The sequence below is a fragment of the Heloderma suspectum genome, chromosome 14 (assembly GCF_057233095.1).
Source record: "Heloderma suspectum isolate Gila_16-S chromosome 14, 16-S_ref, whole genome shotgun sequence".
Classification (NCBI taxonomy): Eukaryota; Metazoa; Chordata; class Lepidosauria; order Squamata; family Helodermatidae; genus Heloderma; species Heloderma suspectum.
Window position 1 is genome coordinate 3,726,459 of NC_139471.1, and position 5,806 is coordinate 3,732,264.

Here is a 5,806-nt window from a genome sequence, read left to right on the forward strand (position 1 = left end):
GAGGAAGAGATCTATCATGACAGGAAGGTCCCTCTGCCCGATTTTGGGGTCTTCCTCCTTTCTCCCCCACACCACAGCTCACAGCTCACCCCTTCAGCAGGGGTCTCCTGACACTATTGCATTTTTCAGGGGGCTAGGGGGACCGACATGGGAAAGAGATGGTGAGGAATCGACTTCCATCTGGGTAGTTAATCCAGCGTAAATTTAGATCCAACCCTGGTTATTGTTCCTCTTGTTGTTGGTATTACGGTTATTTCTCTGGTCTTACTATGAATTATGATTGGGTCATTTCTTCTTGGTGTAGGTTTATTCACGTGAGATGTTTTGATTAGCCTATGTGTATGACTATTTCAAATTTGTTCCAGCTTGTAACGATTAGAGAATGGTCTGGAAACATTGTCGTTTCGTTTACATTTTTCTGATGCTGCAGCAAGCCACTTTTGAGCATGGATCTGCCACAGAAAAATGGCACACAAATAAACTGATTATGTTTGCAGGTAATGGGTTACTATGATGGTAAGAGTCTTCTTCCAGGGAGAACCATCTGGTGACTTCATTGTATACATTTAGATGCCAGGTTAAGATGTTAATCACCTTTAACAGGGATGTATGAGAAATTTGTTTCAGTTCATTTTTGATCAGGATTTACCCAGTTTACACCTTCCGGATCGAACACAGATTCAGAGGCAATCTGTGGTCGAAATCTGTATATTTCTGAACTTGCAATATGATTGCAGACCAAAAAGAAGGTGTTCAACTACATGCGTACATTTGAAAACTGCATGAAAAAAGGCATACTTTTGAAAATGCGCACAAATGCACTTTAATCAATGGGAGAGGAATGCGTACATTTCAATGATGCGCACAACTGATGCGTATATTTGGAAAAATATGCATGAAATGCACACAATTTTCATTTGAAAAGAAAAAAACACAGCTCGCAATCTAATATGAACTTGAATAAAAATGAGCTTCGGAATTCAGGAAACTTCAGTGAGTTCAATATTTACTGATTCTCACATCTCTAAACTTTAATCTGTTGCTCTGATTATTAACTTTACTGCTGGCTCATTAGTATTTTTAATATTTTTTATGTCTTTAATGTGTCAATTTTTTATCATGCTGATATTTTCATTGTAGTATTTATTGTCTGGATGGTAATTTTCTTGTTCTTTTTGCTTTTTATGATTGTAAAACCACCTTTGTGGCACTTGCAAGTTGGGTGGTATATCAATTTCATAAATACATACATAAAATAAAACCACTCCTTGAGTCAGCTGAAAGGCTTTCAAACACTGATGATGACACGACGCCTCTTCTGTTTGACAAAATGTGGAGATCTTTGCTCCTTTGCTTCCAGAATTGGCAAGTCTTCTGACAGTCACTGCTTCCAACTCTTCTCCGTCAAGCCCTGCAACCAGATAACCTCATTTCCAACTTCTGTGTGTTCCTCCTCCTTTTTCTTAATGGCAATGCTGTTTTTCTGGCTTGTCGCTCTGCACTCCTAGGGTCTGTTTTAACTTGCTTCGGATAAGCGTGGCATTTTCCCCACTTGTGCAACACACAGATCTCTCTCTCTCTCTCTGTCTCACACACACACACACACACACACACCCTCCAGGCTGTTTTGCCTCCGTTATGCTACCAAGCACTTGTGCAGCACAGTATAGAGTTGGATTATTTAACACGTTTGGGCTGGGATAAGCTGGTGTTACTTGCATTCAAACCAATTTCATCCTGTTGACGTGTCTGCATGCAACTTTAGGGGTCTCGCTGAGCAACTAGATGTGATAGACACGGGCAATTCCCTACAAAGGGGAAAGGAGGAACCAACTTAAAATGATGGGTAAACAGGAAGGAGGGTGAAGTCAGTTGTGTAGTGGAACCAGGTCTCGCAGGGTCAAAGTGCCAGGACATGTTTTACTAGCAGGAATGCTGACATCAGCTACCGCCCTGTCCCAAATTCCCTGTTCCTCTGAGCTTAGCTGCAATGCTCACATTAGCTGACAGGAAATGAATTTTCCCAGCTGCAATCTATTGTTCCTTGTTAAAAACATAAGAGCCCTGCTGGATCACACCAAGGGTCCATCTAGTCCAGCTTTCTGTTCACACAGTGGCCGACCACCTGCCCATGGGAAACCCACACGCAGAACAGGAGTGCAACAGCAACTGGTGCACATGGACTCACTGCTTCTGATCCTGGAGGGAGCACAGAGCCTTCAGGAATGGCAGCCACTGACAGCCTCCTCCTCCAGGAATTTGTCCAACCCCCTTTTCAAGCCCTCCAAGTTGGTGGCCATCGCTACATCTGGTGGAAGGCAGTTCCTTACTTTGGCCCTGCGCTGCGCTGCATGAAGAAGCCCTTCCTGTCATCTGTCCTGAATCTCCACCAACCAGCTTCATGAGGTGACCCCACTGGGTTCTAGTATTATGAGAAAGGGAGAAAAATGTCTCCCTCTCCACTTTCTTCCTGCTTAATTGTGCTTTGACTTCTGCTTGTATCTGGACCGCTCCTGCCTTAGCCTGATCCCATACTGGACTGGAATCTTCATGCATGTCCATGCCTGTGTTGTTGCCTTGCCTTTTGGATTGCCCCATAATTTGCTCCAACTCAAGAGTCTGCTGCAGCCAGCAGAGGACACCTTGGTCCATTTTGCCCAGTACTGTCGACAATGACTGGCAGAAACGGCTCTCCAGGGTTTCAGGCTGGCGTCCAGCCCTACCTGGAGATGCCAAGGATCTAACCTGGACCTTCTGTGTGCAAAGCAGGGGCTCGACCACTAAGCTATGGCCTTCCCCTAAAACTAAAGCGAGATCCTAGTCCTCATGGTTGTGAAAGAAGGGGTGACTTAAATAGAAACATAGGAAGCTGCCTTACATGACCTAAGACCCTGGGTCCATCTAGCCCAATATTGTCAACACTGACTGGTAGCAATGGCTCTCCAGGGTTTCAGGCAGGGGGTTTTCCATCCAGCTCTACCTGGACATGCCAGGGATCGACCCTGGGACCTTCTGCACGCAAAGCGGGGGCTCTGCCACTGAGCTATGGACCCTTTCCTGGGAACTGGCCCCTTTCCCTTGATGACTCGGTGGTTTCCTCGACTTTGCACATTTTTTGACCCATTCTAAAAGGTTGAGGTGCCTCTCCTAAGGCTGAGTGACTGGCAGGAAGAGCTATCAACTAAAATATGCTAGTAATTTGGCCCCACCTCCTTTTGCCTTTGATTCCACCCACCAGTGGAATGTGGCCCCCGAGAGCTTCTCTGAAATGGAATTTGGCCCTCGGGCAGAAAGTGGTTCAATACCCTTGCTTTAAGAAGTTGTTGTCATTATACAATACCTATCTGTCTATTATTAAATAATATCTATCTCTGGGGTCTCCGATACATTATTATCATTATCATTATTAAAGGTAAGTCCCATAACTTCAGATTGGACTTGGAAAATGAAAGAAAGTGAAATTAGATCAGAGTTATATGCTCCCTCCGTCTGGCTGCAGTCAAGATCTTGGCAGCTGCATTTTGAAACAGCTGCATTTTGAAGTTTCCAGACATTCTTCCAAGGCAGCCCCATGCAGGGTGCATTACAACAGTCTAATTCGGATGTTACCTAGGCATTAAGTGTGGTAAATATAAAAATATAAAGCATGGTTGCATACAGAACAGGTTCAGGGTGCTTGTATCCTATGCGTGCCCTGCCTTGTTATTCACATAATTTTACCCAGGGGAGGCGGGGGAGAACAGAGAGAGTCCACTCTTTACCCTCCTATGTTTTCCCACTACTTCTTCCATCTGTTTTCGTACTGTAAAAAAAAATCCATTAACGAGAGACAGACTGCACCATGCCACTCCCAGTTTCTCTTCACAACAACCCCGTGAGGTAGGACTAGTGCTGTGCCGAAAGTTTCTCCCACATTTTTTTCGACCATTCGCATTCCATTTGATAGAAAAGAAATTGCTTCCAAAAAGAAATTCAGAGGAGGAGAAATTTTGGAGAAATTCTTATGGGTTGGGTTTGGGGTTCTTGCACTTACCTTACTTAAGAGGTGGCTGAGGAGTGTGCATGAATGTCCTGTCCGTCATTGTACAATGATCTCTGTGGCTGCCTGTAGCTTCCTTGGCTTCCCACACTGCAATGAAAGCCATCAAGAGTAGGGATGGACGAAAGTCCCTTACCTGGTCCTGCAGCTTGCTTCGCAGTGCTGGGGAGGCGCTTCGGTTCTCCCCCCGAAGTTCAGGCTGGGGGGGGAGGCGCCCCGCCTCGCCCGGCCGAAATTCAGGCCGGGGAGAAGCGCCCCGTCTCCCCGGCCGCGAAATACAAAAGTTAAAACACACACACACACACCCGTGATAGGCTACGTAACGATTTACGTAGCCTATCACGGCTAGATTTCCAAAGTCAGCCGTGATAGGCTACGTAAATCGTTACGTAGCCTATCACGGGTGTGTGTGGTTTTTTTTTTAACTTTACTTTGTAATGGCGGCGGCGGCGGCAGCCGGTCGGAAGACCAGCCGCCGCCCCCGCCGAAACTCCGCCGAAACGCCGTCGGGACCCGCCACCAAAAGGGACATTCGAGGGAGGTAAGTCCCATCCCAGAGGGGGGGCGGGGGGGAGAATTTCAGCGCCAATTTCGGGGGGCCGAATGCGTTGGCATTTGGCCTCCCTGAGATTCGTGGAGAAATTCTCCGCCATCCCTAATCATGAGGCAATTCCTCTCATGGGGCTTTTTCAGTTCAGGAAATGCAGGCAGCCTGGGAGGCTGCAGAGCCATGGAAAGGTGTGCAACAGAGAGAAAAAACATACCTGGCGCCCTTGGCCACCTCGTGGTGATTTTGTTGTCGTTCAGTCGTGTCCGATTCTTCGTGACCCCATGGACCATAGCACGCCAGGCCTTCCTGTCCTCCACTCTCTCCCGGAGCGTGCTCAAGTCGTGGTGATTAGGGAAGCTCAAAAAGACCACCAAAAGAAATTCAAAGGTCTGCCTCAAAAAAGTGGAAGCCTCAACACAGCTGATGCTGTTGCCACCTACAGAAGCAGTGGAATAAACCAAAAACCCTTTGGAAAAAAGACAGAGGCTGTGCTACAACCCCTGCCAATAGTGAGCCCTATCTGTGAGAAACTTTTGGAGAATGGAGAATTTCTCCCTCAGGAGAAATTATTTGAAATTGTCCCCCAATTTCTCTGCCCACAAATAGGCTGGAGACTTTTGAGGCCATTTGCGCTCAGCTCTAGGTAGGGCCAAAGGAGATGTGACATGGGAATTGTGATCAAATCACTTGAGATTTCCACCCCACTTTAGAGCTACTGCAGGTGGGGGTACTCTGGTTTTGGCCAGTGCCAGGGAAGGGGGTATTTAGTCTTTCCCCACAGCTGTTTTCCAGATCTAAATCTCCCCCTGCTACCACCAAAAGAAAGAGAGCTGCTACTAACCCTAGAGCAAACTACATGTGGTCAGCATTGCCACACAAAACATATCTGCTCAAAGACAACCAAGGAATGTTCCTGTTTTTACAGGTGAGGGACAGTGAGGCTGGTAGAGAAGGAAAAGTCTTGCTGAAGAAAAATCAGCATGGCTTCTGCAAAGGTAAGTCCTGTCTCACTAACCTTTCAGAATTCTTTGTATCAATCTGGACAGGGGTGATCTGGTAGACACTGGTTACTTGGACTTCCAAAGAGCTTTTGGCAAAGTCCCTCACCAAAGACTCCTAAGCCATGGAATAAGAGGAGGGGTCCACTTATGGATCAGTAACTGGTTAAAGAACAGAAAACAGAGAGTAGGAATAAATGGTAAATTCTCCCAATAGAG

General features: G+C 46.4%; 1 long non-coding RNA gene across 1 annotated transcript; it reads right to left on the reverse strand.

Annotated features, from left to right (window-relative positions):
* Window positions 1-723: 723 nt before the first annotated feature.
* On the reverse strand, window positions 724-5,173 carry LOC146335553 (uncharacterized). Its single transcript, XR_014785972.1, has 3 exons — window positions 4,804-5,173; window positions 4,034-4,129; window positions 724-1,411 (listed from the first exon to the last, which is right to left on the reverse strand). It is a non-coding gene; the product is annotated as an uncharacterized LOC146335553 (long non-coding RNA).
* Between the last annotated feature and the right edge of the window lie 633 nt (window positions 5,174-5,806).